General features: G+C 64.4%; 4 non-coding genes across 4 annotated transcripts; all 4 read right to left on the bottom strand.

Moving 5' to 3' along the window:
- Positions 1 to 66: 66 nt before the first annotated feature.
- On the bottom strand, positions 67 to 185 carry LOC142869428 (5S ribosomal RNA). Its single transcript, XR_012918056.1, has one exon. It is a non-coding gene; the product is annotated as a 5S ribosomal RNA (ribosomal RNA).
- A 3,530-nt stretch (positions 186 to 3,715) lies between these two features.
- Positions 3,716 to 3,834, bottom strand: LOC142869427 (5S ribosomal RNA). The gene has a single exon (XR_012918055.1). It is a non-coding gene; the product is annotated as a 5S ribosomal RNA (ribosomal RNA).
- Positions 3,835 to 7,363: 3,529 nt separating this feature from the next.
- Positions 7,364 to 7,482, bottom strand: LOC142869426 (5S ribosomal RNA). The gene has a single exon (XR_012918054.1). It is a non-coding gene; the product is annotated as a 5S ribosomal RNA (ribosomal RNA).
- A 3,537-nt stretch (positions 7,483 to 11,019) lies between these two features.
- Positions 11,020 to 11,138, bottom strand: LOC142869425 (5S ribosomal RNA). The gene has a single exon (XR_012918053.1). It is a non-coding gene; the product is annotated as a 5S ribosomal RNA (ribosomal RNA).
- Between the last annotated feature and the right edge of the window lie 705 nt (positions 11,139 to 11,843).

Here is an 11,843-nt window from a genome sequence, read left to right as displayed (position 1 = left end):
GCCGCCGCCTCGCTCCCAGAGAGGGGACAGAACAAGAGGCAAAAAAAAAAAAAAAAAAAAAGAAGAAGCCTACGGCACCCGGTATTCCCAGGCGGTCTCCCATCCAAGTACTAACCAGGCCCGACCCTGCTTAGCTTCCGAGACCAGACGAGGTCGGGCGCGTTCAGGGTGGTGTGGCCCTAGACGGCGGAGGGCGCCCCTGCCCCGCTCAAGAAGCCGAGCCTCTCTGCGCTTCCCCGCCGCCTCCTCCCGCCCCAGGCCCCGCACCGGCGCTGACCCGCGCCGGGCCGGGCCTGTTGAGTTCACCGGCCGGGTCCGGCGGGCTCCGAGGGACGGGGGTGACAGGCGGGGCGGGGCGGGGCGGGCAGGGAGCGGTGGGCCGGGGTGGGGGGCTGTCTCTCTATACACACACACACACACACACACTCACACTCACACAAGATGCGCCTCCACGGCTGGACTCGCCAAGGTGGAGACCTTCCAGCCCCCTTCCTCTCCTCGCCTGGCCTCCTTCACCTACCCGCCCCCCACCCCCAGCTCGTGGCCGCCGCCGCCGCCGCCGCCGCCGCCGCCGCCGCCTCCGCCGCCGATTGCGCACGCGCGGATCGCCCGCCCTTTGACCCCAGGCAGGGGCCGCCCTCCCCGACAACCCCTTTCAGCTGGGCCCCCCACCCTGTGGGTGGGCTGCCGCCTATTCCCCCGGGCCCGGGCTGGGGCACAGCGCATGGGGGAGGGGAGCGAGTGTATGGGGCGTCTCTCTCTCTCTCTAGGGATGTGTCCCATGGGTGGGGTGGCGTGGTTTGTGGGGCGCTGAAGAAATCAGTCCCCTCCATCTCCTACCTCTGGAAAACGCCCAAGCCCTTGGAGAACTGCCGGCAACGCGACCGGGGGCGGCCGGGACCCTCCTCTGTGTCCTCCTGTGGCCCAGTCCAAGGGGCCGGGGCCTGGGCCTGGCCGGGGCTGCATTGGACCCCGACCACCCTGGCGTGTGGACTCGCTAAAAATCGGCCATTAGATATTGGATTCCAGCTTCATTGAGGTCATTTCACTAATGAGTGCACCGGAAAGAGTTTCCTAATCCATCTGTGAGGGTGGCAACTGAAAGAGAATTTTAAAGCTGACAGAATAGGCGAGGAAAGGCATAGGAGATTTCCACACCCAGTAAGGAAGCCTTTCCCGAAATGGAAGAAAGAAACGAGCAAACAGAAACACCGGTAGCCCGCCAGGATCAGAGTCTGCCCCCGAGAGAAAGTACCCTGACCAGGTTCACCCGTGGGTGGGTGGCGAGCTAGCGGCATTCAGAAGAGCGAGGCCCGCAGTCTGTGCAGAAGACACCTGCACTCGGGTGTGTGTGGCGGCACGATTCACAAGCAGCTCCAGATGTTAAGCCAAGGAGAAGCCAGGGAGTTCCCAACGCCCCAGGTGTCCTCAGCCCACGACTGGCTGCTGGGGGAATGCGAAGCCCGGCTCCTTGTCTCAGAGCGGGACAACCAGGAGGTGTGACGTACACCCCGGGGTTCCCAGGAGGATCAGGCTGAAGCTGGGACTTGGCCTGAAAGTGTCCCCTCGCATGGCCACCCCCTTCCCCTTCCTGCTCCTCTACTCCTGGTGCCCCTCCATCCAGGGGCCAGACCTTAAAGAGTCACCCGCAAGAGAATCCTGGTCCCAAAGGAGCCTTCTGGGGGACCCGTGCTGAGAGAGGTTGTGGGCATGGCCCGCTGGGGCTCTGCCCGACCCAGGGCTGAGAGATGCAACCTCCCAGCTCTGGGTCCCTGCAGGGGAAGCGTTGGCAAGCACAGGGCCAGTCCTCCAAAGGCCCAGGTGCAGGGAGCCCAGGCCAAGCAGCCTGTGGAAGAAGCCACCCCGGGAAGACGACTGCAGGCCACGGCCCTTCCCACCTCCTCCTCCTCCTCCTCCTGCTCCTCCACCCCCCCGACCTCCCACCCCCCACCCCCGACATGGCGCAGGGCTCAGAGACACCTCAGACACTTGCTACCCAAAGTGCAAAGGGCATCAGTTGCTCCTCCAAACCCCCCCCCCTGCCCAGCAGACCGCGTTGTCCAGCCAGCCCCCGGGCCTCCCTGGGGTGCCCAGCACAAAAGTGCAGACAACCACCGGACCCTCAATCTCAGTTTTCGGATGTTTTTGCCACTCTAAGGACCCGCAGGCCAGCTGGGCCTTCTGGCAGGACAGAGAGCCCCGGAATCCGACGTGGAGAGCTGGGTGTACGTCCCCACGAGGAGGCGGTCCCCACCTCCGCGGCTCTCCCCTTGCGGGGGGGGGGGGAAAGCAGCCACGGGGCCTCGGAGAAGACACCAGGCTGGGCGCCCGCCCCACAGTGGGGGCACGTCCCCCGCAGGCCACTTAGCGACGGCCGCCGGCCGGCGGACGGTTGGGTGGCGCGAGACGCTGCGGCCGCCCTGCTACCGGGTTCCTGGGAGGGCGTCCTGGAACCAGCGTCCACACCAAGCCCTTGGAAGGCCCAGGCGACGGAGGAGCCCCGTCAGGCAGGGGCCGAGGACGGTGACGGCCCGGGCGGGGAGGAGCGTGTCAGGCAGGGGCAGAGGACGGTGACAGGTGACAGGCCGGGCGGGAAGGAGTCAGTCAGGCAGGGGCCGAGGAGGAGACGGGCTGGGTAAGGGTTAGGGTTAGAGTCAGGGCACAAGTCACAATCGCAAAGACCTGGAAGCGACCCGAGTGCCCATCGACCCACGAGTGCGTAAATGAAATGTGGCGCGTGGACACCACGGAGTGCTATTCAGCTAGGAGGAGCAGCGGTGAGAGGGCACCTCTCGTGGTTCTCCTGGCCAGAGCTGGAACCCGTTCCAGTAAGCCAGGTAGCCCAAGAATGGACACACGAGCACCACGTGCTCGCGCTCACCAGCAAATGGGTACGAACCGATGGACACCTAAGTGGACACAGAGGAATCACCTTCATCGGGTGGGTGTCGGGCGGGTGGGGGGAGGGGATGGGCATACACCTCCATTAGGAATGGGGTGGGTGCGCACCGACTGGGGGATGGGCGCACTTGAGGCTCTGACCCGAGGGGGGAGGCTGGGAGAGGGCAACGTACCCGACCTTAACATTGGTACCCCCACAATACGCTGGAACGACATCAGAGGTAAATGAATAAGAACACAGGGGGGAGGGGGGCACGGGCAACACATGTCACCTTAATACTTGGACTCCCATCATCTGCTTGAAAAGAGAGAGAAAAGAAAATGCAATCATAGAGATAAGAGACACTTTTTAAAAATAATGAATCCGAAGAGAAAAGTAAAAGGAGGCCTGTGGAGCAGGTCTGGGTGTGACTCCGGATCCCCCAACATCAGGTGCCACCACCAAAGATTCCTACGTGTAGCCCATAGAACCCCAAAAGCAACGGGACGAGTTCTGGTCACATACTCCCTCAAAATGACATCCTGGCCTTCTTCTGGAACTCCCTCCCCTCTCAGACTCTCAAGGTTTCCTCCAGCGTGTCGGTTCCCACAGAGCAGACCTTTGGTCTGAGACCTGACAGTCCAGAAGCCACGCATGCTGCCGCGTGACGGCGGTGTCGCGGCTTGGGACAAGAGGAGGCCCCACGGTGCGGGCTGGGGCGCCAGGCACCGCGGCGGGCGCTGAGGGTGGGGGTGACCCCCGCCCCGGGCCGCCGCCTCGCTCCCAGAGAGGGGACAGAACAAGAGGCAAAAAAAAAAAAAAAAAAAAAGAAGAAGCCTACGGCACCCGGTATTCCCAGGCGGTCTCCCATCCAAGTACTAACCAGGCCCGACCCTGCTTAGCTTCCGAGACCAGACGAGGTCGGGCGCGTTCAGGGTGGTGTGGCCCTAGACGGCGGAGGGCGCCCCTGCCCCGCTCAAGAAGCCGAGCCTCTCTGCGCTTCCCCGCCGCCTCCTCCCGCCCCAGGCCCCGCACCGGCGCTGACCCGCGCCGGGCCGGGCCTGTTGAGTTCACCGGCCGGGTCCGGCGGGCTCCGAGGGACGGGGGTGACAGGCGGGGCGGGGCGGGGCGGGCAGGGAGCGGTGGGCCGGGGTGGGGGGCTGTCTCTCTATACACACACACACACACACACACACTCACACTCACACAAGATGCGCCTCCACGGCTGGACTCGCCAAGGTGGAGACCTTCCAGCCCCCTTCCTCTCCTCGCCTGGCCTCCTTCACCTACCCGCCCCCCACCCCCAGCTCGTGGCCGCCGCCGCCGCCGCCGCCGCCGCCGCCGCCTCCGCCGCCGATTGCGCACGCGCGGATCGCCCGCCCTTTGACCCCAGGCAGGGGCCGCCCTCCCCGACAACCCCTTTCAGCTGGGCCCCCCACCCTGTGGGTGGGCTGCCGCCTATTCCCCCGGGCCCGGGCTGGGGCACAGCGCATGGGGGAGGGGAGCGAGTGTATGGGGCGTCTCTCTCTCTCTCTAGGGATGTGTCCCATGGGTGGGGTGGCGTGGTTTGTGGGGCGCTGAAGAAATCAGTCCCCTCCATCTCCTACCTCTGGAAAACGCCCAAGCCCTTGGAGAACTGCCGGCAACGCGACCGGGGGCGGCCGGGACCCTCCTCTGTGTCCTCCTGTGGCCCAGTCCAAGGGGCCGGGGCCTGGGCCTGGCCGGGGCTGCATTGGACCCCGACCACCCTGGCGTGTGGACTCGCTAAAAATCGGCCATTAGATATTGGATTCCAGCTTCATTGAGGTCATTTCACTAATGAGTGCACCGGAAAGAGTTTCCTAATCCATCTGTGAGGGTGGCAACTGAAAGAGAATTTTAAAGCTGACAGAATAGGCGAGGAAAGGCATAGGAGATTTCCACACCCAGTAAGGAAGCCTTTCCCGAAATGGAAGAAAGAAACGAGCAAACAGAAACACCGGTAGCCCGCCAGGATCAGAGTCTGCCCCCGAGAGAAAGTACCCTGACCAGGTTCACCCGTGGGTGGGTGGCGAGCTAGCGGCATTCAGAAGAGCGAGGCCCGCAGTCTGTGCAGAAGACACCTGCACTCGGGTGTGTGTGGCGGCACGATTCACAAGCAGCTCCAGATGTTAAGCCAAGGAGAAGCCAGGGAGTTCCCAACGCCCCAGGTGTCCTCAGCCCACGACTGGCTGCTGGGGGAATGCGAAGCCCGGCTCCTTGTCTCAGAGCGGGACAACCAGGAGGTGTGACGTACACCCCGGGGTTCCCAGGAGGATCAGGCTGAAGCTGGGACTTGGCCTGAAAGTGTCCCCTCGCATGGCCACCCCCTTCCCCTTCCTGCTCCTCTACTCCTGGTGCCCCTCCATCCAGGGGCCAGACCTTAAAGAGTCACCCGCAAGAGAATCCTGGTCCCAAAGGAGCCTTCTGGGGGACCCGTGCTGAGAGAGGTTGTGGGCATGGCCCGCTGGGGCTCTGCCCGACCCAGGGCTGAGAGATGCAACCTCCCAGCTCTGGGTCCCTGCAGGGGAAGCGTTGGCAAGCACAGGGCCAGTCCTCCAAAGGCCCAGGTGCAGGGAGCCCAGGCCAAGCAGCCTGTGGAAGAAGCCACCCCGGGAAGACGACTGCAGGCCACGGCCCTTCCCACCTCCTCCTCCTCCTCCTCCTGCTCCTCCACCCCCCCGACCTCCCACCCCCCACCCCCGACATGGCGCAGGGCTCAGAGACACCTCAGACACTTGCTACCCAAAGTGCAAAGGGCATCAGTTGCTCCTCCAAACCCCCCCCCCTGCCCAGCAGACCGCGTTGTCCAGCCAGCCCCCGGGCCTCCCTGGGGTGCCCAGCACAAAAGTGCAGACAACCACCGGACCCTCAATCTCAGTTTTCGGATGTTTTTGCCACTCTAAGGACCCGCAGGCCAGCTGGGCCTTCTGGCAGGACAGAGAGCCCCGGAATCCGACGTGGAGAGCTGGGTGTACGTCCCCACGAGGAGGCGGTCCCCACCTCCGCGGCTCTCCCCTTGCGGGGGGGGGGGGAAAGCAGCCACGGGGCCTCGGAGAAGACACCAGGCTGGGCGCCCGCCCCACAGTGGGGGCACGTCCCCCGCAGGCCACTTAGCGACGGCCGCCGGCCGGCGGACGGTTGGGTGGCGCGAGACGCTGCGGCCGCCCTGCTACCGGGTTCCTGGGAGGGCGTCCTGGAACCAGCGTCCACACCAAGCCCTTGGAAGGCCCAGGCGACGGAGGAGCCCCGTCAGGCAGGGGCCGAGGACGGTGACGGCCCGGGCGGGGAGGAGCGTGTCAGGCAGGGGCAGAGGACGGTGACAGGTGACAGGCCGGGCGGGAAGGAGTCAGTCAGGCAGGGGCCGAGGAGGAGACGGGCTGGGTAAGGGTTAGGGTTAGAGTCAGGGCACAAGTCACAATCGCAAAGACCTGGAAGCGACCCGAGTGCCCATCGACCCACGAGTGCGTAAATGAAATGTGGCGCGTGGACACCACGGAGTGCTATTCAGCTAGGAGGAGCAGCGGTGAGAGGGCACCTCTCGTGGTTCTCCTGGCCAGAGCTGGAACCCGTTCCAGTAAGCCAGGTAGCCCAAGAATGGACACACGAGCACCACGTGCTCGCGCTCACCAGCAAATGGGTACGAACCGATGGACACCTAAGTGGACACAGAGGAATCACCTTCATCGGGTGGGTGTCGGGCGGGTGGGGGGAGGGGATGGGCATACACCTCCATTAGGAATGGGGTGGGTGCGCACCGACTGGGGGATGGGCGCACTTGAGGCTCTGACCCGAGGGGGGAGGCTGGGAGAGGGCAACGTACCCGACCTTAACATTGGTACCCCCACAATACGCTGGAACGACATCAGAGGTAAATGAATAAGAACACAGGGGGGAGGGGGGCACGGGCAACACATGTCACCTTAATACTTGGACTCCCATCATCTGCTTGAAAAGAGAGAGAAAAGAAAATGCAATCATAGAGATAAGAGACACTTTTTAAAAATAATGAATCCGAAGAGAAAAGTAAAAGGAGGCCTGTGGAGCAGGTCTGGGTGTGACTCCGGATCCCCCAACATCAGGTGCCACCACCAAAGATTCCTACGTGTAGCCCATAGAACCCCAAAAGCAACGGGACGAGTTCTGGTCACATACTCCCTCAAAATGACATCCTGGCCTTCTTCTGGAACTCCCTCCCCTCTCAGACTCTCAAGGTTTCCTCCAGCGTGTCGGTTCCCACAGAGCAGACCTTTGGTCTGAGACCTGACAGTCCAGAAGCCACGCATGCTGCCGCGTGACGGCGGTGTCGCGGCTTGGGACAAGAGGAGGCCCCACGGTGCGGGCTGGGGCGCCAGGCACCGCGGCGGGCGCTGAGGGTGGGGGTGACCCCCGCCCCGGGCCGCCGCCTCGCTCCCAGAGAGGGGACAGAACAAGAGGCAAAAAAAAAAAAAAAAAAAAAGAAGAAGCCTACGGCACCCGGTATTCCCAGGCGGTCTCCCATCCAAGTACTAACCAGGCCCGACCCTGCTTAGCTTCCGAGACCAGACGAGGTCGGGCGCGTTCAGGGTGGTGTGGCCCTAGACGGCGGAGGGCGCCCCTGCCCCGCTCAAGAAGCCGAGCCTCTCTGCGCTTCCCCGCCGCCTCCTCCCGCCCCAGGCCCCGCACCGGCGCTGACCCGCGCCGGGCCGGGCCTGTTGAGTTCACCGGCCGGGTCCGGCGGGCTCCGAGGGACGGGGGTGACAGGCGGGGCGGGGCGGGGCGGGCAGGGAGCGGTGGGCCGGGGTGGGGGGCTGTCTCTCTATACACACACACACACACACACACTCACACTCACACAAGATGCGCCTCCACGGCTGGACTCGCCAAGGTGGAGACCTTCCAGCCCCCTTCCTCTCCTCGCCTGGCCTCCTTCACCTACCCGCCCCCCACCCCCAGCTCGTGGCCGCCGCCGCCGCCGCCGCCGCCACCGCCGCCGCCGCCGCCTCCGCCGCCGATTGCGCACGCGCGGATCGCCCGCCCTTTGACCCCAGGCAGGGGCCGCCCTCCCCGACAACCCCTTTCAGCTGTGCCCCCCACCCTGTGGGTGGGCTGCCGCCTATTCCCCCGGGCCCGGGCTGGGGCACAGCGCATGGGGGAGGGGAGCGAGTGTATGGGGCGTCTCTCTCTCTCTCTAGGGATGTGTCCCATGGGTGGGGTGGCGTGGTTTGTGGGGCGCTGAAGAAATCAGTCCCCTCCATCTCCTACCTCTGGAAAACGCCCAAGCCCTTGGAGAACTGCCGGCAACGCGACCGGGGGCGGCCGGGACCCTCCTCTGTGTCCTCCTGTGGCCCAGTCCAAGGGGCCGGGGCCTGGGCCTGGCCGGGGCTGCATTGGACCCCGACCACCCTGGCGTGTGGACTCGCTAAAAATCGGCCATTAGATATTGGATTCCAGCTTCATTGAGGTCATTTCACTAATGAGTGCACCGGAAAGAGTTTCCTAATCCATCTGTGAGGGTGGCAACTGAAAGAGAATTTTAAAGCTGACAGAATAGGCGAGGAAAGGCATAGGAGATTTCCACACCCAGTAAGGAAGCCTTTCCCGAAATGGAAGAAAGAAACGAGCAAACAGAAACACCGGTAGCCCGCCAGGATCAGAGTCTGCCCCCGAGAGAAAGTACCCTGACCAGGTTCACCCGTGGGTGGGTGGCGAGCTAGCGGCATTCAGAAGAGCGAGGCCCGCAGTCTGTGCAGAAGACACCTGCACTCGGGTGTGTGTGGCGGCACGATTCACAAGCAGCTCCAGATGTTAAGCCAAGGAGAAGCCAGGGAGTTCCCAACGCCCCAGGTGTCCTCAGCCCACGACTGGCTGCTGGGGGAATGCGAAGCCCGGCTCCTTGTCTCAGAGCGGGACAACCAGGAGGTGTGACGTACACCCCGGGGTTCCCAGGAGGATCAGGCTGAAGCTGGGACTTGGCCTGAAAGTGTCCCCTCGCATGGCCACCCCCTTCCCCTTCCTGCTCCTCTACTCCTGGTGCCCCTCCATCCAGGGGCCAGACCTTAAAGAGTCACCCGCAAGAGAATCCTGGTCCCAAAGGAGCCTTCTGGGGGACCCGTGCTGAGAGAGGTTGTGGGCATGGCCCGCTGGGGCTCTGCCCGACCCAGGGCTGAGAGATGCAACCTCCCAGCTCTGGGTCCCTGCAGGGGAAGCGTTGGCAAGCACAGGGCCAGTCCTCCAAAGGCCCAGGTGCAGGGAGCCCAGGCCAAGCAGCCTGTGGAAGAAGCCACCCCGGGAAGACGACTGCAGGCCACGGCCCTTCCCACCTCCTCCTCCTCCTCCTCCTGCTCCTCCACCCCCCCGACCTCCCACCCCCCACCCCCGACATGGCGCAGGGCTCAGAGACACCTCAGACACTTGCTACCCAAAGTGCAAAGGGCATCAGTTGCTCCTCCAAACCCCCCCCCCTGCCCAGCAGACCGCGTTGTCCAGCCAGCCCCCGGGCCTCCCTGGGGTGCCCAGCACAAAAGTGCAGACAACCACCGGACCCTCAATCTCAGTTTTCGGATGTTTTTGCCACTCTAAGGACCCGCAGGCCAGCTGGGCCTTCTGGCAGGACAGAGAGCCCCGGAATCCGACGTGGAGAGCTGGGTGTACGTCCCCACGAGGAGGCGGTCCCCACCTCCGCGGCTCTCCCCTTGCGGGGGGGGGGGGGAAAGCAGCCACGGGGCCTCGGAGAAGACACCAGGCTGGGCGCCCGCCCCACAGTGGGGGCACGTCCCCCGCAGGCCACTTAGCGACGGCCGCCGGCCGGCGGACGGTTGGGTGGCGCGAGACGCTGCGGCCGCCCTGCTACCGGGTTCCTGGGAGGGCGTCCTGGAACCAGCGTCCACACCAAGCCCTTGGAAGGCCCAGGCGACGGAGGAGCCCCGTCAGGCAGGGGCCGAGGACGGTGACGGCCCGGGCGGGGAGGAGCGTGTCAGGCAGGGGCAGAGGACGGTGACAGGTGACAGGCCGGGCGGGAAGGAGTCAGTCAGGCAGGGGCCGAGGAGGAGACGGGCTGGGTAAGGGTTAGGGTTAGAGTCAGGGCACAAGTCACAATCGCAAAGACCTGGAAGCGACCCGAGTGCCCATCGACCCACGAGTGCGTAAATGAAATGTGGCGCGTGGACACCACGGAGTGCTATTCAGCTAGGAGGAGCAGCGGTGAGAGGGCACCTCTCGTGGTTCTCCTGGCCAGAGCTGGAACCCGTTCCAGTAAGCCAGGTAGCCCAAGAATGGACACACGAGCACCACGTGCTCGCGCTCACCAGCAAATGGGTACGAACCGATGGACACCTAAGTGGACACAGAGGAATCACCTTCATCGGGTGGGTGTCGGGCGGGTGGGGGGAGGGGATGGGCATACACCTCCATTAGGAATGGGGTGGGTGCGCACCGACTGGGGGATGGGCGCACTTGAGGCTCTGACCCGAGGGGGGAGGCTGGGAGAGGGCAACGTACCCGACCTTAACATTGGTACCCCCACAATACGCTGGAACGACATCAGAGGTAAATGAATAAGAACACAGGGGGGAGGGGGGCACGGGCAACACATGTCACCTTAATACTTGGACTCCCATCATCTGCTTGAAAAGAGAGAGAAAAGAAAATGCAATCATAGAGATAAGAGACACTTTTTAAAAATAATGAATCCGAAGAGAAAAGTAAAAGGAGGCCTGTGGAGCAGGTCTGGGTGTGACTCCGGATCCCCCAACATCAGGTGCCACCACCAAAGATTCCTACGTGTAGCCCATAGAACCCCAAAAGCAACGGGACGAGTTCTGGTCACATACTCCCTCAAAATGACATCCTGGCCTTCTTCTGGAACTCCCTCCCCTCTCAGACTCTCAAGGTTTCCTCCAGCGTGTCGGTTCCCACAGAGCAGACCTTTGGTCTGAGACCTGACAGTCCAGAAGCCACGCATGCTGCCGCGTGACGGCGGTGTCGCGGCTTGGGACAAGAGGAGGCCCCACGGTGCGGGCTGGGGCGCCAGGCACCGCGGCGGGCGCTGAGGGTGGGGGTGACCCCCGCCCCGGGCCGCCGCCTCGCTCCCAGAGAGGGGACAGAACAAGAGGCAAAAAAAAAAAAAAAAAAAAAGAAGAAGCCTACGGCACCCGGTATTCCCAGGCGGTCTCCCATCCAAGTACTAACCAGGCCCGACCCTGCTTAGCTTCCGAGACCAGACGAGGTCGGGCGCGTTCAGGGTGGTGTGGCCCTAGACGGCGGAGGGCGCCCCTGCCCCGCTCAAGAAGCCGAGCCTCTCTGCGCTTCCCCGCCGCCTCCTCCCGCCCCAGGCCCCGCACCGGCGCTGACCCGCGCCGGGCCGGGCCTGTTGAGTTCACCGGCCGGGTCCGGCGGGCTCCGAGGGACGGGGGTGACAGGCGGGGCGGGGCGGGGCGGGCAGGGAGCGGTGGGCCGGGGTGGGGGGCTGTCTCTCTATACACACACACACACACACACACTCACACTCACACAAGATGCGCCTCCACGGCTGGACTCGCCAAGGTGGAGACCTTCCAGCCCCCTTCCTCTCCTCGCCTGGCCTCCTTCACCTACCCGCCCCCCACCCCCAGCTCGTGGCCGCCGCCGCCGCCGCCGCCGCCACCGCCGCCGCCGCCGCCTCCGCCGCCGATTGCGCACGCGCGGATCGCCCGCCCTTTGACCCCAGGCAGGGGCCGCCCTCCCCGACAACCCCTTTCAGCTGTGCCCCCCACCCTGTGGGTGGGCTGCCGCCTATTCCCCCGGGCCCGGGCTGGGGCACAGCGCATGGGGGAGGGGAGCGAGTGTATGGGGCGTCTCTCTCTCTCTCTAGGGATGTGTCCCATGGGTGGGGTGGCGTGGTTTGTGGGGCGCTGAAGAAATCAGTCCCCTCCATCTCCTACCTCTGGAAAACGCCCAAGCCCTTGGAGAACTGCCGGCAACGCGA

This window comes from Microcebus murinus, unplaced genomic scaffold (genome assembly GCF_040939455.1).
Source record: "Microcebus murinus isolate Inina unplaced genomic scaffold, M.murinus_Inina_mat1.0 scaf076_hap2_Mmur4.0, whole genome shotgun sequence".
NCBI lineage: Eukaryota > Metazoa > Chordata > Mammalia > Primates > Cheirogaleidae > Microcebus > Microcebus murinus.
This window is presented reverse-complemented; position numbering and strand designations above follow the sequence as displayed.